At 42.5% G+C, this 27,156-nt stretch overlaps 1 long non-coding RNA gene across 2 annotated transcripts in view; it reads left to right on the top strand.

The window, feature by feature from the left end:
- The window catches only part of LOC105200727, a 35,091-nt gene extending 9,679 nt beyond the window's left edge, over positions 1-25,412 (top strand). For both annotated transcript variants that reach the window (XR_005575887.1, XR_005575886.1), the window contains exon 3: positions 19,766-25,412. This is a non-coding gene — a long non-coding RNA (uncharacterized LOC105200727). The remainder of the gene's footprint in view (positions 1-19,765) is intronic.
- Positions 25,413-27,156: the final 1,744 nt, after the last annotated feature.

The raw sequence follows: 27,156 nt of genomic DNA, 5'->3' as shown, positions 1-27,156 counted from the left end.
CCCCATCGGCGGCATTCAGGATTTATGATCGCGAGCGTCGAGCGCGTACCTGCCGCAACTTTAGCCCGGAATACCGGAGGCTCGAATCCTTTTTCGATCCTCTCTCTTTCTCTCTCCCGTCCTCAACCCGCCCCTATAAAGCTTATCTATCTACGGGTCTTGATACGAGACAAACTCTGGATGGAACGGGGAGACACGCACATCGCATCTTTCGATAAACTCCACGCAAATTCATTATAAAAAGTTTTGCATAGCGTGTCTGGAATAAAAATATAAAAGTGAAGATTTAAATATATTCTTTTAATTTTTATAATAAAAATAGAGCAGTATCCTCACATTTATTATTCGATAGCTATTCGATCCTACCATTTCTTCGAAGGATAAACGTTCATTTTCATATTAATGATATTGGAAATTCATTAATATACTTTTCGTAGCATAAATATACGAGACATCGAACATGGGTCCGACGCGAGTCTTCGTTAGAGTGGTAATCTCAAGAGAAAAAACATTTCTATCTTTCGCTCTTATCTCCCGCCTCGGGACAACGCAGCCCGAGACGCGAAGCGAACCAACCGAGAGGGGGAAAGGGAGGAAAAAGTTGGAATTAGGTTGGATAGCGCGCGCGCGCAGGTGTTGCAGGTCAGGGTCAGATTAACCCCGATCAGGTTACCCCTTAGCGTGGGAGTGCTGGCAGCCCCGCGTAATAATAGGATAGCCGCGCGGCTAGTAGAATATACGAGAGGCGAGATGCGTTACTCCAGTTAGATCTCACTTCGTTATAAACGGTTTCATCGAACCGTTGATTTATCTCGACGTTCCTAACGAGATTGTTCGTACCTTACCGCCACCTTCGAACGGTTACACAGGCGAGTCGATGGTTTTCTCATTTAACTGATACCTGCATTTTCCTCGTCAAATCTACAAGTTTTCTTTCAAACGGCGCTAAAGTGCGTAATTTCGAGCTCGTTTAACTACCGGTGATTTTATATTTAGTACACATTATTTGCTCAACCCCTTGCGCCGTAATAACCTGCCGTTACTTCGCTATAATTTCGCTCCGTATTTATAGCGATGTAACGTTATAATAAGGGCTTCGTCGACGAGTAGTTGACCTGCACTGCACTTTCATAGATTGATCTCGTTTCATCTTAAACGCACTCATCGAATCCAAGGTGTATCTCGACGGTTGTAACGGTAATTATCACTTTATCTCGATCAGTTCATGATTCGATCGATTTTTTTTTGTTCAACATGGATTGTTATTTCCAAACGGTAATCAGTCGAATTATCAAAAGATAATAACTAGAGCTTGTATAATTTCAAATCTGCTAATTAACAAAAAATTACTCATCGGCAAATAAAATCTTTAAACCTAAATTATTTTTGTTCACCATTACTTTTTACAGTTATTATATATAATAAACAGCAAAATATTATTAGGCAGCAATTTTTAATATTGCTACCTAAGAATAATTCTACATATTTGAAATGAAATTGGCCTCTCTCATTACCGATTTATCTTCGATTTATTTTAACGATATCCATCAATCTTCCTATAAATGCGAGATTATTTTCGGTCTCTGCCTAAGAAAAAGCAATCAGCCGTACCAATTTGTAGCGTTGTAAATTGACTAGATAACAAAAGTCGAATTTTACAGCGCGCCATTTTCGTCTCTCGGGCCCTGCGGCCATCGCGTCCGGCCCGATCCCGATTTCGTCTCCAAATGCCGATTGTACCCATCCAATCTGCGCGCGTGTAAAACGAATGATCACCAAGAGCGTACCGAGACAGCGCCTACCGCGTTTCACCTCGGGCGACGTCGTAATGATTACGCGTGTAATTTCAAGGATATTTATCCTACATCAACATTCCATCGCGATCGAAACGCGTATATGCGTGTTGCTGCCGCGCGTAGCCCGCGGCCTGAGACAATTCCGCGCACCTGCACTTTAATTCAGATTTCTAAATAAGTTACACGTACGTCTGGATGCGACTAGACGCGACTCATCTTCATTTCAAATCAGAACGCGTGACCGATATAAGTAGAGCGAGATTTGTAACACAATAAATATTAAAAAAAAAAGAACGATGTAGATAATTAGAATCCTGTTTAGTTACATAGATAACGGAAAATATCTCATCTGTAAAAAAATTTTGATAAGAATTTAATACATTGTAAGTAAATAAGTGATATTACAAAATTTTTATCATTCGAAATATTTAAACTAGAAAACTTTATTTTTCAAGTTGTATCGTTATAATTGTAGCAAATGAGCAACGTGTCAGATAGAGTTATTTTATCAACGAGAATTGTAGCTACATGTATGTGTGTGTGTGTGTGTATGTATGTATATATGTATGTTGTGTGTTTGTGTATTGCTCCAACAACAGCTCTCGACACTAGTAGGGATTAATTCTGTTTCGTGCGGTCTTAAGCGCGCTTCGGTGCTGCTTGTGTAACTTTTTTGGCGTGGCCAAGAAATCGCGGAGAGAAGTTAAATTGACTTTGCCGTACGGAGGGTCGATAAGAGGCCTCTCGCGCGACGTCGTAATGGTTACGCGTGTAATTTGAAAGTTATTTATCCAACACGCGCATTCCACGCGCTCGGAACTCGTGCAAGCCAGTGCCGGTGCAAGCCGGAGCGACAGCATGTTGCTCGCGGCTTAATTAAATTCGTCGGGGCAGGGGACACGCACGACGAATGATAATGTACTCGGGACCGTGACCAAAGTCGATATCACAAAGAGCGTATCCCGAGGATGCGTCGCGCGTTACAATAAGATCGAATTAATTGGGACACCGCAGGGGCCGGGACCTGTGGATTTATTTATTGTGAACTAGGACAGAGGAGAGCCGCCGACCCCCGCCGGCTCTTACAATTAATATCATTTTATTCGGCACGAAAGCCATCCTTCTTGACCGGTCCTAGAACCGCACCTCGGTCCCCAACACGTTCATTTGCCCCTCGTGCCGTGTTTTTTTTTTCTTTTTATGTCGTCTGCATGAACTACATTAACAAATAAACATATTAATCAAGCCGTACGCACGCACACTACAGCTTAATAATAACATGAATAATGTGGTTTAAACCTTTTATGAAAGCATTTTCACTTACTACGAAATATTCTTAGCGATACAAATGCACGAGATACATCAAAGTCGAGGTTTTTCGGAACAGTTACGGAGAGCTCCGTCGTTCCCGTAGCTCTTATGGATCAAAAGAAAAATGATTTCTGATGGACATTTTCCACGGCGGTACGCGAGGTATTTGGTAATTCAGAAAAAATGTATACATACTATATATATGCGGATGGTTTCAGATGAATCTCCGTGCTGGACGCAAGAACTCGAATGGTGAAGCAATCTGTACACCTGTTACCTAGATTCGTGATTTATTTCGAAGATTTCCTTTCTTTTTGTATCTCTCGCGCCACACGTTTCTCTACGCATTGTGCGTGGGTTGCGACTGGAATATTTTTTTCGTGCGCAGGACAAAACGCGCGACGTGAAATATTCTCGTGCACGGCGATGCATCAATTTGAAGACGCTACACTTGAGGGAGAGGGGGCGAGAGGGAGTCTCGGGAGCAGATATACAAGAAGAAATAAAGGATTTCAGCTCCGTGAATGGTCTTTTCTTCGATTCGATACGATCGGAGATCTTCGTTAGGCTAATACAGAGAATAGCACACGTGCCATATTGTTGTGCGTCATATTCGTGATTAGAAAAATTAAAATTTAAAAAATTGGCTTCATTGTATATTAAGTTAACAATAATAGTAATAGTAATGCTGAATACATATCGATTGCTTTGAATGGGTTATTGTTTCTACTTTACGGTACGTATATTCCATTTAGCTTCATATTTATCACATTAATTATTCCATAAATATTATATTACATATTCCATTAATTTAATCGGAAGGCGAACTTCGTAACGACAATTTGAATGTTAAAATATGCTAAAATATTAATCAAGCTGTACGCGCGATATTTCGCTTTCATAATACACCACGCGGCCGTGCTGTACAGCTACGAGTGGGGACGAGCAGATAATCTGCTTAAAATTCGAGCAGAGCCCTCGTACACAAGAGAGCTCGGCCGCCTCCGATCGGGGGCTTCGATCGGAAGCATTTTCTCGCCGCTTCGGATACCCGCGGCGGCTCAAACGCTCGTCGAAGTGCTCTTAATCGACCGTAAATAATTGCATTTATCACACCTATCATTGCGGACGTCGTGCGCAAGCGGCCCTTCTCGAAATCTGCTTTCACTCCCGGAGAAAATTGGCACGTTGCCAATCTCGGACATCGATCCGGGGGCCGCGCCGCTTCTCGAAGTTTGATTTATCACGAGGTACGCGTTGCATCACTTGCGCAAGGGGCACTCCTCACACCTGCCTGCGATACATGCGAACCGCATATATCACGCCTGGTAATTATGATCGATGCAGGGAGTAAAATTAAGGGTACGTGTGGGGGCGCGCTGGGCAGCGGCTCATTAGATCCCCGAAAATCGGACGCGAGAAATCGGGTTCGATGTAATTATAAATTTAATGTACGGTGAAACCGGAATTTGTGTAATTTAAAGGGGAAAGGATAGTAATGGGACGGCGCGTTCGAGTTTTGGTCAAGAACGAAGGTGGCCGGAGATCTCTATTTATCGAGACAGTCATTGAAAGGTCGCGATAACGTCGATAATTTCGCGTGGAAAATTATTCTGACAAGACGAAGAAGCTGCCACGAATCTCTTAAATCTCGGTGACATAGAGATGCAAAGTCGCGAATGCACTGTATGCACGCGCGCGATTACGCATCGTCGACAATGACGTCGAATTGTCGTAAACAACGAGAGGGAGGTTGGTTTTTGAGCAGGGCGAGAGCAGTAGAAATAAGAGCCCGGATCGTTCGCGGCTTCGTGATTGTCCCGCGGGACACATAAACTATAAACCACCCACAACATAAAGCCGAAGGAGTTATTGTAGAGCGTCACCTCCGCACACCTGGATACCTCCTGCGCGTTGAGGACCGACGACCACAAGCCAGGAATTTGCCAGCTGTCTCCCTCTCTCTCACTCTCTCCTACTCTCTCATTCTCCTTCTACCTCTCCATCATCTTCTTCTTTCTCCAACTTCGCATTTTTTATTCCATCACATGATTCCTTCTCTCTTGCTTATTCGGACGTCGGCTATCTCCGACTCTTACACTTTATACTTTTTATCCTCCCACCCCCTCGTGTCTCCCTCGTATTCTTTTTTATCGTACGCCTTGCTTCCTCCTCTCACGGTTATTTTTCTGTCTGATTCGCTCGTCTCTCTTTCGCTCTTCGCTGAAGATAGCCATAATCGATCCTCGTTTTTCTCGCTGGTCCCTTACCTCTCGCATGCCCAACCTTGTAGATTATGGGAAACACCACGAGTCGGACATTTATGGCCGGTGAAATTCGCGATGCATAAGATGCTCAATCGCGGATTTGATACAACTTAATCGCGAACATCCTCGCATTCCTTCCATCAGATTCCCCTTTCGTCGCGGTGCTATAAACACGAACAAATTCATCCTCGGAATTTTGCATCCGCGGCTTAATATCAAAGACGTTTACAAATTCAATACTATAGTCATGCATTCTCAATTAAAAAAAAAAAATAAATAAATAAAATAGCCAACCCTGTTATATTTCATGTTTTTAGCAAGACTAAAAAGAATCGTGTAAAAATTGAATTCATTAAATAGCGTACGCAATAAACAAATTAGCGATGGCAAAATATAAGAAAATGCCTTATTGATCTTAATACTGCTGCGCTAATATATCGCGTGGAATTAATTAATTATCACGATCTCATCAGGATTACTTCTCCCTTAATGCAACACGATCCTCGCTTAATTTCCCCGAGGAGGCGCGAGCCCGATAATTACGTCGATTTTTGCGCGAGCCCGCCCGGCTGGAGCATAAGTAAGATGCGCGGAGGAAGATATACTCGGACGTTACTCGACCGGCTGGCGATGCTACGCTCTCATCTGTATGACCGTGCGATATACATTGTGGTGGTCCCCACATTCGCTGCTCTGCGGCGGAGGGCTAGTACGATGCAGATATGGTTTATATACCGGGCCTTATTGTGGCACGCCTTTGCGCCCCTCTCGCAACGTGTAGATCCGCAGATACCCTCTCACGGAGCTGCTCCGCGCCTTACTAATGCTCCAGTTTATAAGGGTTATCTCTCGCCGGGATCCTCGACGGGGGCGTAGAGGGAGGAAGTCGCTCGGAGAAATCGTCGGAGATCACCGGGTTGGCGAGAGAAGAAAGAGGACGCGAGAGGACAGAGAGACGAATAGATCTGCGGAGGAATCGGGCATGGAGGAGGCGGTAATAAAGGCCAGGCGGGTGGCAGGAGGACGATCGCGGATGGAGGAAGAAAATAAGAGATGAAGGAACTGTGAAAGGTGTACGGGAGAAAGAGAGAGAAGGATATGGTAGACAATCTCGTAAAAACACAATAAAGGTACGGTGGAGAAATAAGGAAGAAGAATCGTCGGGATCCTTGGGGAATTTTAGTAAAGAAAATGAACGTGGAACGTCGGAGGACAGAAATTGGTAAAAATTCCACGGAGACCGCGGAATGAGACGGGGAGGTCGCGGAAGGTCCATGAGAATGCGAGGCTGAACAGGAGAGAGACCGAGGGATCCCGAGGCGCCTTTAGATTTATTTTGCGGTCACGATTCCACGACGGTGGATAAAGCGGAAGCGTACTCGCGTAGCGGCGACGCTAACCCGAAGAAAAACGTATTGACAGGTACGATCGTAAAATAAATCGCGGTTTATGAAAAACTTCTCGCGATTGTTACTTCGGTCACGAACAACTTGCCCACAAAACGCTTCTGGACACATATTTCTTTCTATCACGATTGCGTCCGTTACCAGTTTTTATGCTGTTCTTCGATTATCGGGAATGCGGCACGTGTCCACAAGTATGTGAATAAGATTCTAGCGTTATACTTTTATTTTTGTTTTCGTTAAATCAAATTCTCATAAATATATGGCATCAGCACATATTACTCCTAACGAAAGCAAACTACGTGATCTGCAGCGTAAAGATTTCTTGACAGACACGAACGTTCAAAAGTAATAATTAAATTCACGTGGCTGTCCTCACGATGCTCGTAATAACAATCAGCTCATATAATGACTTCGCTGCTAAAATGTACGGATAATATATATCTGAGGATTAATGACGTTCGCAAAAATGCGGTGCAGAAAGCGGAGAAAGTCAGAACACACCATTCGGTATTATCTTTACCAACGCCTGAATCGCTCATCGTCCCCTTTCGAGGATACACATTGTACCGTGATAATAATTCAGCGGTCGTGCGAGAGAAACGGCGCGCCGTGAGAGCAACGTGTAATTTCAATTTGCCGAACGGACAAATTAGTCGCCGGATCGCATCGCTGATCGCGCCGGTCACTCATCAGATCCCTGAATTACACATCCCGAATGAACAATATCGCATGTTAGTCACGGAGATGGATTTTCACTTCACTTAATGGCAATTAAACTTTAAAGAGCCGTAGCTTTTAATCAATTCATCAATGGATATTAATTTAGCGTTCGTTTCTTTGATTTTTAATGTTACCTATGATTTTTGTATATTATGTACGATGTAATAATCAACTTACTTTTTGCAATAAAAATTTTTAATTAAAAATTCTTATTGCACAATACGACTAGAAATGTTTTTTTATTTATTCATTCACAATGTATTTCCTGCAAAAAATGGTCACATATATTGTATTTTTGTTAAAGTAATTTTAATTAAAGAACCAAACTCGTATTAGTAACATACAATAAAACACGCTAATAAAACTGGCCGAATAACGAGCGTAATGTTCCGAGTTTAACATAAGTTTATTAAAACAAGTCCGTTACTAAAACAACATTTCCGAGTTCATTAAAACAAAAGTCAAAAACTAACAAACTTGATGTTGCAACAATTAGATTCAAATTACAATAATAAACTCAAGATTCAAATTACCATAAAAATTATAATAAAAACTTTGAACGTTTCGGTTCACATAGCCTTCTTCAGCGATAGCAAAACTTAACGACATAATAACACTATTTAAATAAAAATGTTAAAAAATGAATTGAGAGCGATTATAAATAATGTATTTATAATATATATTTTTGTTATAATTTCTTCGTGTCCAACACAAATTTATATTAAAAGAATATAATTTTATTTCCTCTATCACAGTAGTACAATCGTTCGATTGCTGTATCTCCTTGAACATCCGCATGGTTGCATAATTATCAACAGACGTTCTACAGTGGTCTGTTGTTCTCTCGATTATCGAAAGAAGCCAAAGATTCCCAAGAGCGAAGACTCTCCATTCGGTAGTGGCTACACGACGGTCGCGGGACGACGGCAACTGGTGCCCTTTTAATTACACCTCGGTCTAATTTATTGCGAAATCCGCACCGGTGGCAATGCGATCAGATAAAACCCACGGCCATAAACCACGGCGTCATATAAAACTCCTTTTATTCCTAACCGGCTGTGGATCGAGCTCTTGTGCCCGGTACTTTCCGTCTATCCCCGTTCTCTCCTTCTCCCTTTCTCCTACAGTATCCTTTGCCATACGTGGATACGTAGGAGCCCCATCGTTCTTCCTTATTCCACAACTCGTTCCCTCTTCTTTCCCATCTCTTTCTCTATCTCTTTCCATCGTTCCTCTCGCCTTTCTTTTCGTTTTCTGCCCTCCGTGTGTTCCCCTCTCGAGCCCGGCCTCGTGGCATACCACGCGGACTATCTCTCTCCAGCTTTCGGACGTGCGTCCTGCCTGCGGCCGCCCACGCGCCGACCCGACGCCCTCCCATACCATTCCATAAAGTTCTCCCACTGCCACGGGCATGGGTTCTCCCGCGCATGGGAGACGTACGTTCACGCACGGTCTCTCGTCGATGGTTACGAGCACGGTAGCCGACGGGTGTGCGAGAAAACGCTTAACGAATCGGCATGCAATAAACATAGCTGATCTCGCCGTATGTATCCGCCTGTGTTTAAGATGTAGGACGGAAATTAACAAAACGGGGAAATAAAAGCAGTATCATTATAAAAACAGTAAAGAGGAACAAACAATTGTTATTGCACGAATGGAAAAACTTTTTCGAATATCTTTCGACGATCTGTCCATTGTGCTGTTTCGCCTAATAGACATCCGTAAACATCCCTTCAACAACGGAAAATAAAATTGCACATCGTTCGCCGAGAGACGACGCATCTCTCGTACCACACGTAGAGTGATGGATTACACCGAAGCTCTTTCTTCCGTCTGAGAACGAAGCTCTCGTCGGTGCGCTTTGAATTTTTCTTTTTTTCCTTTTCGCCGTCTCCTTTAGAAATGCCGAAGAGCTTAATCGTGTCGAGGATCATCCGAACAGCGCGCTTTCAAATATGGTATATCGCTAAAAGAACATCGAGCGACCACAAGGAGCGACCAGGTGGCCAGGTGGGAGGACTTGATTGGACCAGTAAGCAAGCTCGTATTAATAATTCAAAGACTCTATAGGCTCTGCCTCACCAGCGAAGCGGTTCGCGGTTGCGCGCGTGTCTTGATTTACAAGTGCGTTTATGGGATAGGCGGCAGATGTACTTTCGGCCTCGATCTTCCTCCTTTCCTTCTTCTTTCCTCCTTTCTTTCTTCTTTCTGCGGTGCTGCGGTGTTACTGCTCGTACATCGCGTATTTTAAGGAAGCTTCGTTAGGCCGTTCGCCGTTTATGGAGATCCTAATGATTCGAGAGCCCTTCCCGCATAGTGGCACAACTGAAATTTAAATCAGCGACCGAAACACGATACACGAATGGCTCTCTTAGACGTTATGAAACGGTCTCCGAACGTCTAATAGTTTGGAATTTTATTGAATTTCAATCAGGGAAACATACAATTCCGTCCCATCTGAACTTAAGAAATAGGATAAAAAGGGTCTCCCTTTGAATACATAATGCCATATGAATATTTAAATTCAAAGTTTCTTATCTTTTATTTATCTTTTTAATCTTCCGAATTTACGCAATATTCTTTACTAGAGAATAAGCAATGTAATATTTACGATCGATAAAAGATCGAGTTATATTGAAATTTTTAGCGTACACACGTCAAACTAAAGATATTTACAATATTTGAATACACAATTTTCCGAGCACGTAGGCGCAGCTTTCTTGCTCCGCCGTCAGCGTTGACCCTCACGATAATACTGGAGGGTTAATATCCGAGCTGTCCATCCGGTCTAAAACATCCGGGTGAGTAATCGGTGCGCTTTATTAAAGTGGATCGCGGCGAGCATGGATGTGGGCCTGCATGAGCGCGCAGCTGTACTCTGGACAAACGAACGATCCGTATTTGTCAGAGTAAATTAGCCGCGGATACCGAGATAACGAATCGAACGACGCTCGACCTGTGCATAATAAAGCAATGGCGAACCTGAGTCGTCCCAGTTTAATCAATCGGCTACGGAACGTACTTGGACAAATAAGCTAACGATATAAACAGGCCAAAAAGAATTCAAGAATGTAAAAGTAATACATAATCTCCAAGTAAACACAACTCCGTTATATTTCAAAGTGTCTCTCTTGAATATTAATTATGTGATATAAGACAGCGTATATAGGAACCATATAAAATTTTCTTAAAAAATCGAAGCTAACGACATGGCGATTTGTAAAAACGACTTTCGTGTATACCAACGGCGAAAAGAGCCACTATCAAGCTATTAAAAACGAAAACATCAAAACAACCCGCGACGTTAAATTATCTAGCAATTAGCGCCACGAGTATCTCATCGCGTTCACATGCGTTGGACGGTAGCGCAGTAAGAAATCTGACCAGCAATTAAATCCATTTGTCAATTATTTGACGAATGCTCGCCCATCCGAGTCCCGGTGGGCCGATTTGTGCCAGGCCACTTCGCTTTACGACACTCGCATACTTCTGTATCCGATCGTCTAATTGCCAACCGACGAACAAGTTCTCGCGACCCATGTGTGGCCGTCGCTGACAAAAAGCGCAGATATGTCATCGCGCAATTATCCCGCCGCGCCGGCTGGACGAAGGTGGTCCAGGTGGTAACAACGGCATTGTACCCTCCGAAAGCATCCTGGGATCCTCCGTTGACTCAATGTTGATTCCTCAGCCACAGGGCCAGAGCCCAATTAAACTTGTGTTATGGCGGAATGCTTTTTCGAGGCAGATATCACGGCATTGCCTTCTTGATGCGTTCCTCTTGATACCAAAGAGTAGCTAATATCGTTTGCCTCAACGGTGGAAATTAGCAATTCAATAGAAATTATACATGCAGACAGTTCTCGATATGCAAAACCTTTCCTTGCGGAATTTCGTCGTCATTCTGTTTTGTCAGTCCGTTACTTTCAATGATAAAAATTTATCAGTAGTATTTCCTGCAAGCAGTTTTGCATTTTATTATACAATAAAAGTCCCAAATTTTTTTAGGTTAACCTAACGTATTGAATTAAAAATATTAAATTAAATATGTAATGATTTCATCAGCATACGTACAGAGAAAATATAAATAAGTCGTTCCATTCTTTCTATACATTAAAATCTGGATTATAAAACTTTGCATGTATTCTGCTTTCACTAATCGACTTACCGACAATATACAATATGGTTGTCTGATAATTCAACATTAATAATTTTTTATATATCATAAATTTTAATATCTCATTTTACATCATCGAAGAACGCGCATTATCAATTTTATAACCATATAAAAGCTATTATTCTGACGCTGCGTCCATCGCCAGCGTATACAAGAAATGTTATGAATGTTGAAGAGACCCAGTTCGAGCCCTGAACCAGACGATCGAGCATGCCCGATCGCGCTCACGATTAATCGCACTTAACGGCCGATGACGCATCGATCGTGCTAAGCCACGGATGCCGCTCGGTTTATTAACTCATCGAGAGGAACAAGAAGGAAGTCGAGCAGTAAGCTCCAACGATAATAAATTTATGGACGACTAAAGCAACGTCGATTTAACGACGACTATGTAGAAAAAATTCAATATTTTTATAATTCCCTTAGGAATTAGCAATATGTTGTCTACTGTAATTATTGCTCTAATTCGAAAAAAATTAAACTTTTAAAAATATGTATGTATTTACTGTTCGTATGATTATAATTTTTAATCGCGTTAACGTAATAACAATTCCTGAGAGTTATTTTAAGTTTAAAAAGTTTATCAGCGACGACGCTGACACGAATATGCATTGCACATATCTCTCTAACTTTCAGCTTCGCGTTATCGTGTTTCTCGCTCTCGCGGGGGTCGTGTGCAACGATCGTTGCCCGGCGCCGCGCATCAGTTGCAACGTGGAATGCCGTTCCAACGTTACACCTGGTCTTGCGGAGTGCCTGGTGTGTCGCTGGGTTACAACTACCACGCTCTCCCATGGGAACGTTAGCCGATCCAGTAAAGGGACTCCGCGCGGAAACGAGAATCACGCTCGTGATTTCGTCGTTATCGCCCGCTGAAAGTGGTCCCTCGGATCCACCCAGTCGCGAGTCGACGACCTGAAACCATGCGCGGTAGTTATTAACTCGTTTCGCGAGATTTTAAAAGTTGTTGAGCGCCGTAAGTTACGATCAGCTGGGAACACTAAATTCGCGCGGATTTATGCCACCGTCTCGCGATGGGTTAATTAAGAATTGAATTTCCACGGTGACACACGTGATTCGCGGAATGTCAGACGCGCCGAATTTATAGACCCATGAAACAAAGTCCTAAATCGTGGACAAACACAAATTTCCACTGCAATATTATTTTACGACAACATTAAGCTTCGATGCGAAACCATGTCCTCTCTCCTTCTCTCTCTCTCTCTCTCTAAAATCTTTTGCTTTCTACGTTACGAACGTAGTGTAAAAATAAATTTTCAAGTATTCGAGACAGAGTATATGCTACTTGGAAAATTATCTTAGCGTGGAATGTTAAGCTCACGGTGTCATTCGGCCGCGGGATTTAAATCGTAAGAGTCTTTGTGCAATTTATTTCTTCTATAAGTTTACGAGAATGGCGACATACATCATCAGAGTAATAAGGCATCTATCGTGGGAAACTGCAGTAGTTATCTCACCGCTTCCCTAGAATTTACGGTTTGGAAGATAAGAATAAAAAAAAAAAAATATGAGTTGAGCCCAGCCGCCTTCTCAAACGAATTTTGCAGCGGCAAGAACCAATAATTGCACACGGAATTGCAGTAGCCGCGAAGTGCCGGAGCGTACGTGTCGAAGATGCGCTTTCGCTGGCGCGCAGGGAGAAAGAAAGAGCGAAAAAGTAACTGCGGGTGGACGGAGGGACAAAGGAAGGGTTGAACGTGGGCAGAAAGGAAAGAGAGATGTAAGCGGACGGTCGGAAGCACTTGGGTTCTTGCATGGCGAGGCGAGGGGCAATTTGCGGTGTGCTGCAAATGTTTCATTACCGGGAAGCGCACACTGGCAGCTACCGAATTTTGAATGAGCTACCGGCCAGGTCAAGAGAAGCGCGCGCGTCAGTCGCTGAAGACTCGTAATTGAAATCCGCTGCCTCGGGAGCCGCACCGACCGCAAATCGCACGAGTAAACACTTTTGTCCCGGACCGTCCGCAATTTGCATCGTTACATTGTGCGTGCGAGCGCGCGCGATCGTCTGCGTGTCTTTGCATAAAGCGCGGCATTATGGACTTCTCTCTGATTTCCGAACGTAGTATTTTCCTGAATTATCATGATATTTAATTTACATAATTTCTTACGTAAGCAGGCTCTATAATTCTTCAATTTTTATCTTGAACTGACTTTTACTATGAACAAAAATTCTCTGCCTCTCTTTGCTAATAATTTACAATTAATCTTCAGATAATTTAATATGGAGGGATATACATAAAAATTTCCAAATCTGAAATATATTTGAGCCTAAGGCTTATATCATACATCGCACGAAATATAATAGTAAGATATGTTTATTATGATACTCAATATGATACATTCTTTGGCGGAAGAAACAGGTTTAAATATGTGAACAGCACTGTGGGAAATATTTCGTCCTAAAATTCACGGGAACACACTGTATTTTTAAACGACAATTCTTTTACGTGTCTACGGGAACGCGCACGCGACAACAAAATACCGAGAGAAGACGGAGGGATTTTACAGATCAGATAGACGAAATTTACGCTTCGAAATCCTGCGCGTGGCTGTGAGGATGATGCCATCGAAATCCAACCAAATTTGAGCTCTTCCCCAGACTAGTTTATCGCAGCTCCAAAAATTAACAAAGGCTTTTGGCTCCACAGCCTAATCTTCTCATAAAAGAAACGTTCAATATTTTTCAAAGATGAGACAATCCAACGATCTTAGGATCAACGGGTCAACCTCTAAATTATTAGCGACGGTCCTAAGTCGCAAACTATTAAATCTTCTATATTTACTGCAACACAATAGAATAAATAATAAAATTAAAAATTAATTGCAATATTAATTTCTTATTTTTCATTAAGTTTGTTAAATTGAGTTAAAAAATTAATGTTGTAAAAAAAAGTGGGAATACATTTCTGTACAATCACGGCATGTTTATTGCCTTTGAAGAAAAAACTCCGGCGCGAGGAGCTTAATCACGCAAGATATCATTTCTGCGGGCGAGCTCGGACTGTCGGAAAGAATCGAGAGAATTAAAGTTGATGAAAGATCTTCCCGACGGCGATTTATTCACGCAGGGTGATGTGATACCCTGGAGCCGGCGTTCCTCTCCGTTGAAATATCGTGGCTTATGAGACAGAGGTTCGGTCTCTCTGTGGCTTCGCGTTGAATTTGTAATTCGTAAATTATTGCATCGTCGACTTTTTCTAAAGAAACCATTACTTAGAGGCATCCCGTTAAATATCGCCGCAATTACGAGATGCGGCTGCGCATCGGAGATTCACGATTCCGCTTCCGTCATTAGAAAGCATCGACTCCACCGACCACCGGTTGCCGAATGGCGTTTAATCTTCACAGATGTTGACGCGTAAGTTTCAAACAATGGAGGAACAAAAGTGTAATCATCGAGCGTATGGGTACTTGATCCTTCAGGTAGGATAAAATGGCATTAAAAAATAAAAATAAATCCGCCAAGAAGTTAAGAGAAACGGAACGATTTAGTACGGTGAGTTAAGATCTCGTCAAAATCAAATTTCTTTAATCGGCCATGGCGCTCGATTTGCATGCGGGAGACTTTCATTTATTATACGAACTTACCGCGGAGTGCCGTATAAGGAGTGCCGGTTGGTTCGCCTCCCGTACTGTCAGCGAGAAGGCTATTGTCAACGACAGATGGACATCCAATAGGCAATACGTGTTGCATATAGCGACGCATAAAATGTGCTGCCCGCACGAGAAAGAAGACTCCGCAATGTACCACAGCCCTTTTGTCTTAACGAGAAGAATCGGGCGGCATGCGTCACTGAAGAATGCTTGTGCAACATCTGCACTTCTTTTGACGTCTCCAACAAGACGGTCGAAACGGATATCTGCCGGAAGGCACGAGCACGAGCCTCGCTCTCTTTCAACTCATTCTGGTCTCGCACGAAACGCAAAAGATGCACCGCGAAATTTAAATCGTGAACTTTTGTCCCTAAGTCTCTCTCCCAAGCTCTTTTTAGAATAGTAAATGGCTCTCGTGATGTTTAACTCGTCGACCTAAATAGACTTAAATAGATTTCTTTTCTTCAAAGGCTATTTTTCTCGCGCACGAATATAAGATACGAGACTTAGCACATTAATATATGCCACGAGCGCGATTTTTTCGACGATGCACAAAAGGCGATATGCTAAAATTTCGAATCCACCTTCTTAGACGAAAACAGTTCGCCTCTAAAATCGTTTCCAGCAAAAAGGCGAGACTCTCTCTTTCTCATGCCGCTCTATTTTCATTTAAAATACATCTCTTTGAGAAACTTCTAAGCCGACACTCTCAGCATGCACCGTGACTGATATCGCAATGTTGTTTTCCACCTTTTTAACGACACGCAATCGTTCAAATTCAAGCAGAGGCGTACTCGAAAGAAGGGATTCTTCACGAACGTGACCTGTCTCCCCGATACTCGCCGGGCCGACGCATTTAAATTTGAGTGGACGCGCACTCGTGAGCAGCATATGCGCGGATTCCCGAGGTATCTGTTACATCCACGATCCACGATTCCCCGAACTTCCCTCGGCCGATTCCCCGAAGAAGCCGAGAGGATACACCCTGTGAGAGGATCGGTCGGGCGCGGCATCGCTATCAGTCTCTCTCCTGGGGACAGTGTTAAGTTACAGGCATTACCGAGAGGCCCACGAGATAAACGCCACTCAGGGGACGAATGCTCGCCCAAGAGACACGATAAAAGTCTATCTTTACGGTCTCGGGATTTTTCGTAAGATTTCGGTTCCACCTGCCCGCACTCTCGTCACGGTCGATTCCGTGATCAGGAGAACGGTACTAAGTGCCGCGATTATCCGCGCGCTCTTTATTTCCCATTCCTATCTGCTCGTCCCGAGATCACTTAGACAGGCTCCACCGGGAGTGAGATCCCATCTTGGCGTCGCGCTCGTTAAATTCGGGCTCGATAATCGTATCGGTCCCCTATGTACAAGATATCCCGCGCGCCTGATGCAATACGCTCGTTTTACAAATCGTCCGCTACAGCTCGCGGATGTGTAGTCAATTTATTAGCCAGTACCACGATGTAAATTACGGCGATTCGCCGGGATTTTAATTGGGGGACAGGTGAGGAAGGAGAGACCACGCGTGCTGACACTATGCAAAATGTGCGAAATGCAAAAAATAATGACAATGGTCCGCTCGTTCTGATAGTTAGCACGGTGTCTCGGGAGAACATTGTGTCGCTCCTCTTTCTCCTAATACATCACACACATCTGACATCTCTGCAACGGACATTACAAGATAAAATCTTAACCAATTTTAATCTTTTTTTAACAATATTTAAAAATTGTACATTTATATATATATAATGTATATAACCATAATTAATATGTGTATTATATAATTGTATATATAGCATTTATATTTCAATATAATAAGATCGTAATTAACAAATAAGATAATACATGCAAAGTAAATTGGCAAAACAAGAACAAAACGATGATTTTGCGAAAAAATCTAAAAAAATCGCTTACTAATTCTTTTTCGTTTTAATAGAAATTCTTGTGGTAATTGATCGATTATATAATATAAATAACCAATTAGTTACACAAAAATGTCCGTGACTTAAATAGTTAGCTTCATGACTATAAGATCAACATCTACAAGACATTTACCCTGCGTCAAACTGCAACGGCAGGCGCTCCGAGTTTATCAGAATGTTTTATTATTAGTGCTTTTCAATAACACTGTCGATAGGCTGTGCCAAGATTTTACGGCCGGATGAAAGAGAATGTAGGCACAACCAGTTTAAATTAGGAAGGCACTTTTTTTCGAAGAGGACGTAAACCATCTTACTGATGAGTCATTCGCTATAAGAATCTTTTATCAGGTGCGGATGGACATCGTAAACGAAGGCGAAATGTCATCGAGTGCGAATAATCGTAATTCATGCCAAATGCGTTGTCATGCCGAATTTCGTTTCAATTTGGTTTATTCCAAAATATGTGAACAAAAACATAAAGTTTTCTTTTAAAATCATAGTTCCGTAATAACTATTGTATAATAATAATAAAAAGTTGTAACTAATATATGCAATGTGTTATTTAACTAACAAATCGTCTAGCGAATAAAGTTACGTTATTGGATATATGTTGAAGTGCAAATACAGCTCTGCTCATTTCATATCCTCCGCCGTAAGCTAACTTCGTCATTCATTTCGTGACAGGCAGATTGGCGACTTCCATGACAATTCTTGATGTATAGAGGCAGCAATTTAATCTCTCTTAGTGATTTTCTGCTAGATGCATAGTGCGATCGAATTTTTCATCAATCAAGCTATTCGTATCCGCTTAGTCCACTTATTTCCTCGTTGCTACTTTACTTTCTTCCTGCTGGCAGCGTTATAATGGACGGTACTGATGACTCTCGAAAGGAAGGTCAGTTTTCTACGTGCATTTTGGTCAGTCACTTGACACCCGGAAAGATCTCACGCGCATCCTGTTGAACCGAAACAGGGCCTCCTCATAAATTCAAGGAATGGATAAAAAGTCTTGAGCTAAAATAGACTAGATTATAAAATTTGATAAAAACTTTCGCTAATGTACCATATATTTGCAAGAAATCTACTGTCTTTCCTTATTTCTTTAAATTTATTATTAATATACAGAAAACACTAACCAGGACACAATCTCTACAATCGCGTGCCTCGCGACGTTGGTGACAAATCGCAGATGAGTCTTTTAGAGTGCGTCAAGTCGATAATGGCTTCGCAGCCCTCGAGTGCCCGGAAACTTTCAAGTGCCACCGGTAACGACTTAAAATATTCTCGAAGCGTTTTCTCCACTTAAGATAATTCCGCGAGTTTTTCTTCCTGTCCTTTTCCCAAGAAATCGGAAAAGGAGATACCGACGGTATCTGCGAAACGTCACGCTCGAGTGCACCGTTGTTCCGCTCCTTGAGATGTATGCTTCGACACATTTGGAATACGAACTTACCCTCGAGAGTTGTGAATTCACGCGTGATGAAGCAGCGGGGTAAAAAGAAATATACAAATATCGATCACGAAGAAAAGACGAGATTCCGCCCACGTAGAGGAACTTCCTGTTTTTCGTGGCGGATATTTATCTATTTCTCCAAACCCTTGCCTAAACCAACACCTAACGTACGAAAAGGGGCGCCTTCGGCGACACTTTATCTCTTCCTGCGCATCTACCCTTAACTCGTAACACACGCTTTCCGTTCTGATCGTTCTCGAGTGATTCCACTCTTCTGTTTTACCTGCGTGTTTCGTGATGGAGGAATTTCACCTACCTTATCTCGTGACATCCTTCCTTCCGAGGGAGGCCTCGCTTCATCACGGACACCTTCGCCAGGAATTATCGACTCTTCGACCTGAGGCGAATGATGGGATCTCCGAGTTAAGCAGCGTGCCTGCATCCTTCATTTTACATTAAATATCTTTTTTTTAAATCTGCGTAGGATTAAACAACGTTAACTATATAATTTTCGCTCTAATACGATTATCAAATTTTATAAATTATTGTAAGTTGATAATATCAATCTCCATTTAAACAATAAGAAAAGAACTCTTTGTAGACCCTTTTACTGATACAAATTGCCTCTTTTACTACAGCGTGACCAGGTATAATGGAAAAGAAGTAAAAAGTGTCACAGGCGATCTTTTCAGTCAGTGTGAACCTTAGTGCCGCGATTATTCAGTCACCCACGCGGAAATAGTTTTCTTATATTTTATTCTATTTGGGCGTCAGAGAAGTACTTTTCTCCTTTCCCTGCGATAAATCTCCGATAAGTCACACAAATAAAAATTATTAATATTCCTACGTTTATACTAGATCATGTAAAAAATTCATGCCTATGCTCTAGATGTTAAAATACTTTGATATTAATTCAAATCAGTTACATCTTTTTTCTACATAAAAATTTATCTATTTATTGAAATTTAATACAATTGTGATAAATCACAAAATTTTTCTCGATATCTGCACGCTTGAAAACGTTCATTCAGCGATCCGTGTGCACTCCCCTCTCTCTCTTTCTCTGACACAGTTTTCTTCTATTTTCATACATAGACGGATATCGGATCGGAGGCGAGGAGATCCTCGTGAGATCCATGTCCGTGTCTCGACAAGGTGGACCAACGCAGATAGGACCCAAGCCCGAGATACATCCCCGGTCGGGGGAGGCCTCGCGAGGCAGGAGAGAAAGGGAGAAAGAGAGACACCCACGCAGGTGGGACCACACACGACGGTCCCGTCATTTGTTGGACACTGCATGGGCATGTCGTGTTCCACGGACACGAGGTACACAGCATTGTACACTTCTTGGCGCTGTCCCGCGGCGTGTCGTATCGCCAGCGGGCCGTGCAACTTTATGGCCGAAGCCGATTGCGTGCGACTCGAATAGACGCAAAGGGGGAGGCAGGGAGATGGGGCGCAAAGAAGGAAGCGGGCTCTGGCACCTGAGCGCGCGAGACGAATGCGACCGTAAGAGGATTATAATTTAATTTATTATGTTAATATGCCGGTTCGCGCGTGAGAGGGGCGCGTGTAAAGACGAAAATTTCAAATACATTTTTTTTCTTTTATGGTATCTCAACGAAATAAAGTTCAATTATTCTGGCTATGTAGATCTTGATCTCGAACTCGCGGTAATATTCATCCCGTTAGCCTTTACCGAGCGAGACATAAAATGTAAAATTGATCGAAGTTTCTCCGGGAGAAACAAATTCTCGTAGAGAACAAGAACAAGAGAAGCCAACCAAAAAAATGACCTCTGTTGCAAAGAGAGGCCGTAAATGCTAGCTTCTTGTTCTCTTGAGGGAATAAATTTTGTAAAGAAATGCACACTAGCATACATATGTAGATAACAGAAAGAGAAGACGTTGCGGAGGAGAATGCGAGATAGATGCGTACCGGTAACCCGACGGGCAGTGACTTGACCTCGAGGATACATTATTGATAGTGGTGCACGCCACAAGAATGGTGACTAGATGGTAATTTTCGATGGGACGAAAAAGGACGACGGTATTCCGTACGCTTGGTTCCCGTAGGATTAACGTCGCAGAGAACGTCGTGACGCGGTAGGAATCTTGGATTAGCTCGCGGTGTCGGAGCCTGTATCTACCGCACTAGATCGATGATCCATGACAGTTTCGATAGATCGATGATAAGCATCTTCACGTAACGTTGTAAGAAAGCAATTTTAACATCGAGCGTTCTTTTCTTTGCGGCAAAAGGTAAAAAAAAAAATGCATTGAAAGAATAAAATTAAAGTGAATGTAGCTTCTCGTTTTCTTTGGACGTAAAAATTTTTCAGATTTATTAGCTATCTTTAGAAGGATCAGCTTCTGAACAGCGTCTCGGACAAAATTCTTCGTCGAAGTGGTGGATTACTTCCAAAAATTCGAATGATCGATTGACAGCTTTCTCTCGGAATGCTGTAACATGACTAACGCGAGATTCCTGCCTTGAAAAAAACGCCATCGTGCGTAAAGCCACGACGTATCTTCCTCGGAAGAGTCGGGTAGTTCGATCAAAGTCGAAGCAAGACCAGGAGCAATCCTTCGGCGGCGCATGAAAGATATCCATCTACAATGATGCTAAGGACCGAAGGACCAGGCATTTGTAATCCTGCGAGTGAGGCCGGGGGTCGTGGAAGGGACGGCCGTGCAGCCCAATTTATATATTGCGTCCCGGAGACGTCGCCGATTAATCCTGAAGAAGTCGCGGGACCACCCAAGTGAAACTAACACCCTTTCTCGCCCTGTTCCCTGACACCGGTCGCGCGTCGTAAACGTCGTTTCGTCCTACTTTAACACTGCAGCTTAACTAAACGAAGTAGATGCAGCTGCCCCTTCTTTCCTCTATTCTGTATCGACTCTAATCGTTCAGGGACGATGTCGCACCATAAAGTGATGAAAGTCGGGCGTTATAAGAAGTTTGAGTAGCATAAAAATCGAGCTACGAAAGATGCTTGTCTTAAATTATCTTAATGTCAAAGAAAGGCGAAAGAAACGATAAAAATGAATAAGATAACGCTAAATTCGCAACAATTCTCAAATGTAAATTGATATAAATTTAAGGCGGCGATTAAAACGAATTAATTGGCCACAAGTAACCAGAAAGATACAATCGGCGTATCTTACCTTCGAGTTACGTTATATGCACGACGTTTCGTTATTTTTTTGCGGTACTTTACACCTACAGTCGGACGTCATTATGATAATATTTCGCGAGGCCCACATCTTTTTTCTCATTACGCGAGCGCGCACAGGGGGGCGGACGAAAAGGCAGGGGCTGAGAGGGAGGACGAGAGTCCCGTCCGCTAATTTGAATATTGAGTTGCGGGGGTGTCGGTAACGGGCAGCTGCACAACTCGCATAAAACATAAAACGTCTCTAGAACCATTCGCTCCTCCAGACAGAGGAACGTGGGTGCGCTTGAGTCAAGCCAAATACTTACTCCTTTGAGTACCGAAAGGTCTTTTGACGAAGGATGCCCGAAAGACAAAACGCTCGCGTGTCCCGAACAAATTCTCCGATGAAACTCGTTTGTTCTTTGCTGACTGATAGGCGATCGCGTGTATTCGTACATCAACGAAAGATTTAAAAAAAAGAAACTTGTCATTTCAAAATATAATTTTACACAAATAAAAATTATTTATAAATAACTGTATGTCCTTCATCTCAAACAAAAAGTTATTTTGTGACGTATGTGTATACACTTTAAAAAAGGCAAGAGAGATCATCGAGCGTTTCAATTTATTGAATTTATCAGTGAAGATTATTCATCTTTACGAGACGTGTTTAATCGATTCCAAGAAATCTCTCGTTAATATTCCTCATCAAACCTGTTCGTGCATCAAAATCGCGGGACTGTGGACACGCGTGCATGTAAGTATAAATGCGTCTTACACGAAAAATCTTCGTGCCAAGGAGTTAAAGTTCGCCTCATGGTCAATTAGCGACTTTTTTTACATCAACTCGCGTATATACCTGCCATTGCAGCATTGTGCTCATATGATCAACCGCTTGAGAGCATAAATCGTTCACATGCATTTTACTTACGCTGGCGAAGAATTATTTTTATCCTCAACAAGGCCGCTTGTGTGCATAAAAAAAGTACTTAGAACCTTTAGCAAATTTAGCTCGCATGCATATAAATATTTTCCTTGCAGGTCAACAAAGTTGATGCTGCGCAGCTCATTAAAATTGTAATATCTGCCAATTAATAAAAACTAAAATTTCTAGACAAAATCTTTTTGCCGCAATAATCGAATCTTGATTTGCGATCGACACGCTTCGTCTTTCCTTCTTCCTTCACGATCCTGAAAATTAGAACTTCGCAAATATTATTCCCAACCCTATCCACGGACGTAAGTGATGATACGACTTTGTCGTGAAGGGATTCTCACAAAAAGCCCAATCATTCAGCCAGGAACGTAATGAATGGCCAGCATTTACATACGAAGATGGCGAGTATCTTATTACAAGGGAACCGAGGGGGTGGGTTACGTTTCGTTCGGTTAAGCTCGACTGAACAATGCTCCACCGAGGTGGCCGTGGAGGTAATACCCGGACGACGCGTTGCTGAAGACATGATTAACATTCGTTAATAAGATGGATGCGCGTGACGGGCATTGTTGACCCGTTGACATTGGGTGTGATTTAGGTGCCTGGCTCGTACTCGAGGCTGCCGGATCTACTACTAGCGCGAAGAGAAAGAGGAGGAATCGCTCGCCATTGTTCGTCGCGTTTTTTTCATTGCCTCGTTAGAGAATGCGCCAGGTCACCGGAAAACAATTGAGTAACACTCTCGTAGGAGTACGTTTTTGAAAGATTATATTTTGATCATCCGTTATAGTTTTTGTTCTCCAAGTAAATTTACACGTCACTTAACAAGATAAAATGTACACTTAGCAGAAGAAAAATAAGAAGAATATATAAATGTACGTGCTTCGTCATGATTCTTGTTTTGTTTTCAAGTCTTCAAACGGAAAATGAACGAACCATCTTGAAATCATACGTCGTTCACATTATTTCTACACTGGCAATACTCCATTAGTAGTAGAGCAGATGGGCAATCTTCGATCTACTCCGCGCACATTATGTTCACCTTCAGCGGGTCGATCGCTCGTGATGCAATTTTCTTCCATGCGTACGTAACGAGAGTCCATAAGTAAAACGGAATAACGCGAAAGCAGGCAGAAGGACACACGTATGCGAGGCGCAAGCGGTGTCCTTTACGCGGATAGATGGTTTCGCATAATTATCGTAAAGGAAAAATCATTGTGCGCCATATGCCGCGCGTGGAGGGTAAACAGCAACGCGGATAGGCAAGTATGCGTTCATGTCGGCTTCGAGGTACATTAAACCCTTGCCTTACGCTATCACATCGGCAACAGCTGCTATGCGAAGCTCGCTATCACCGCATCTTGGACCCTGCGAGATGGAGGCCTGCTTCCTCCGTGGAAAATACACGCGTTCACACGCGATCGTATTAAAAACTAATAACGTAATTTTTACCTTTAAATCGCAAGTATTTCAAAACTTTACAAAGTATTGGACGATACATTGTGTTAAAATAAAAGCGTGTCTACGAGAACGTAAGTATCCAGCCACTCTATGCACAACAAATATTTTTTGTAGTATCTTGAGACAGCGAACACGCCGCTTCAATGAAGAGCTCAATCGACGATGATTTCTAAATCTTTCACACGCGACCACCGGTTGATGGGACGTGTACCAGGCTTAACTAATGTGAATGGATTGTCGGATATGAATACACCCGCATGAGAGGGTCTATTATGGAAATTCATGTGAACACACAACGCCCCCATAACGCGACCCAGCAAGATCGCACCTGGCAGAGATCGAAGTTCACTCGCGATACACCCGGTACCATCGTCAATGTGTGATATATTTGTACTTGCTTCACTTATAAAAACGTTGTCTTATAAAATTCAGATTAAATGGAGCGATCAATTGTCAACTCTAATGAGATAATAAAATGTTCTATATTCCACCGCATCATTTGAAATTACTTTCTAATCTCTGTTGTGCAAATAATTTCAATAAATAAAAGATTGGACGTACATGTTTTTATTCCCACGATTTGCCTCGTCGGACCGTTGCAATTTATATCAATCGCCGATATCCATTCTGACGGAAAAAAAATGTCCCACGTAGCGAAGCGTGTGTCACCGATACGTATTGGAGCGAATTTTGTTTGTTACTCTTGAGAGTTGTTTTAACGAAAAGTGTCCTAGAGGCATGTTGGTATCGAGTTTGTTCGCGCGTTCAAGTGAAAATCAATGGAAATGTAAAAATCAATGAGAGCGCACAGCGAGCGATGTTGTTCCGCGTTCCCACCCTCACGTAAACCCCTCACTCTCAATAAATTTCCCCCCCGGGGTTCGTGCAATCCTCGCGCATCGCTAGCTCTCTTCGTGCTTCCGACCAGCGAACGTAGCACATACGTGGTGATTGAGAAAGATTCAGCAAAAAGTGGACCGCGCATTGACGCCTCCGGCGCCGCTCTTCGACGCACGTCAAAGTATTGTAAGAAATAAGATTTACGAGGCAGATACACCACGGTTTCAAGGTTGTTGATCGTATTCCGACTCCGACGCAATAGCTAACGTTGGCGCACGTACGATAAAAGCAATCACGATGTCACAGACAAAAAAATTGCAATTGATTACGTGCGATATTCGCTTTCGTGCGATATTCGCTTTCCTATATATATATATATATATATATATATATATATATATATATATATATATATCTCAAAAGATATTAATAATAAAAAATCGCAACGACATCACACCGAAAGGCAAAATTTCGATTGTGAACACAAGATTTTAAGCTAACATTTGTATCAAAAAATTGTCTGTGCATTTATATGCTGCCGGTATAATTGGCGCGTAACGTATTTTTGCGAAAGAGAGGGAACATTCAGATATTAAGATAAACCTTTAATGGAAAACGCTTAAAGCAAAAGCTTAAAGGATGTTCCTTGTCAAGAATTTCATGATCGCGCCCGTAGTCGTTACCGGCGATTACATCGTCGACGTCGTTCCTGAATCGCCAATTCCTGCTACATTTTGACGCTGATGAAATCTGTCGGCAGGAAGATCACTCGGAACCGATTGAGTAAAGGAGGGCCGCGCAGTACGATGTCGATAAACTCCTGACAAATGCACTTAATCACTTGCGTCAAGGCTGGCGCCGTTGCACGCATGCAAAGAACGGACACACCTTCTGCATCGCGCCGCAATTACCGACTGGCACGTGCACCGAGTCGCGAGAAGCTTGATTTCTCTTACATTGTTAGAACGCTTAAGAGTATTATTAATAAACCGGTATAGAGACAAAAAATCGTTTGATCGCTTTAATTAAATAAAATAATGCGTATTATTTTGCAACAAGTCTCGTATCGCAATTTAAAGTTCGACAAAGTTACGAATATTTTTGCATGGGCGCTTTTAAGCGATCAAGCTTTTCATTTTCAGATCAATCATTTTGAATTTTTTTACGGTTAAAAATTTTATTGATAATTCTTCCAATATTGTTTGACACACGCTCTGTTATTAAAATAAAAAATCTATAATTTTTCAGTTTGTTGAAAAAAAATTGTAGATAATATTTCTATTTTACGCGGTCACAATGATCTAAAGACTTCTTAAAATCTTCGATTCGTCTTCTCAAATCTATGCAAAAAGGAGAAAAATGTACAAAAGATGTAATGTTATTATTCCCAACTTTTTCATTGTAATACACTTTCTCAAGAAGCGAACAAATATATTACCTCCGCAAATAATTATTTTTGATGACTGGCCATTCGACCCGTTACTGAATAAATGACTTCTCATTTTGTCCATGCGTCGCGAAGCTTTGTGAACAATCCTCGAAGCGCCCGCCAGGATCGAGCGACGAGCGTTGTACAGCGGTACCGCGCGATCGTCGATCGGCTGTGCGCAGTTGCGTGAGGAACACCGCCCCGACGCATTCTTGCACACGAAAGCCATTAAACAGATTAGTCCGGCAGCCGGATTACACGCGACACTGCGACGTCGGTGCCTTAATAGAGACGTGAAAGTATGTCTTCGCAATAGGCGCCTTCGTATGCAGCGCACAGTAACCGCGAAAAAAAACTTCATTCCCAATCCCGCCGGAATGGAAATTGATTGCACGCTGGGTGGCGGGAGAATTTTATGCGTGCGCGTCGCATACTGTCGGTAGTCATCACGAGTGCATCCGCAATTAGCGCATTAATTGACCGTAATTCAGCGTGTAATTATTGCGCGCGCTTTGAGCGTGCACGAGAAGACCGTCGCGTCAAAGAATTTTCGGTCAAATTTTTGCGAGGACGATAAAGTAATTTTACGTTGCATTATGTGGCCGAAAACACCCGCCAAACGGCGAATGTGAACGAACTCTTTGAAGCAAATTAATTAA

This window comes from Solenopsis invicta, chromosome 11, assembly GCF_016802725.1.
Source record: "Solenopsis invicta isolate M01_SB chromosome 11, UNIL_Sinv_3.0, whole genome shotgun sequence".
In the NCBI taxonomy this organism is placed as follows: Eukaryota; Metazoa; Arthropoda; class Insecta; order Hymenoptera; family Formicidae; genus Solenopsis; species Solenopsis invicta.
Note: the sequence above shows the minus strand (reverse complement) of the source record. Positions and strands in the feature narration are given on the sequence as shown.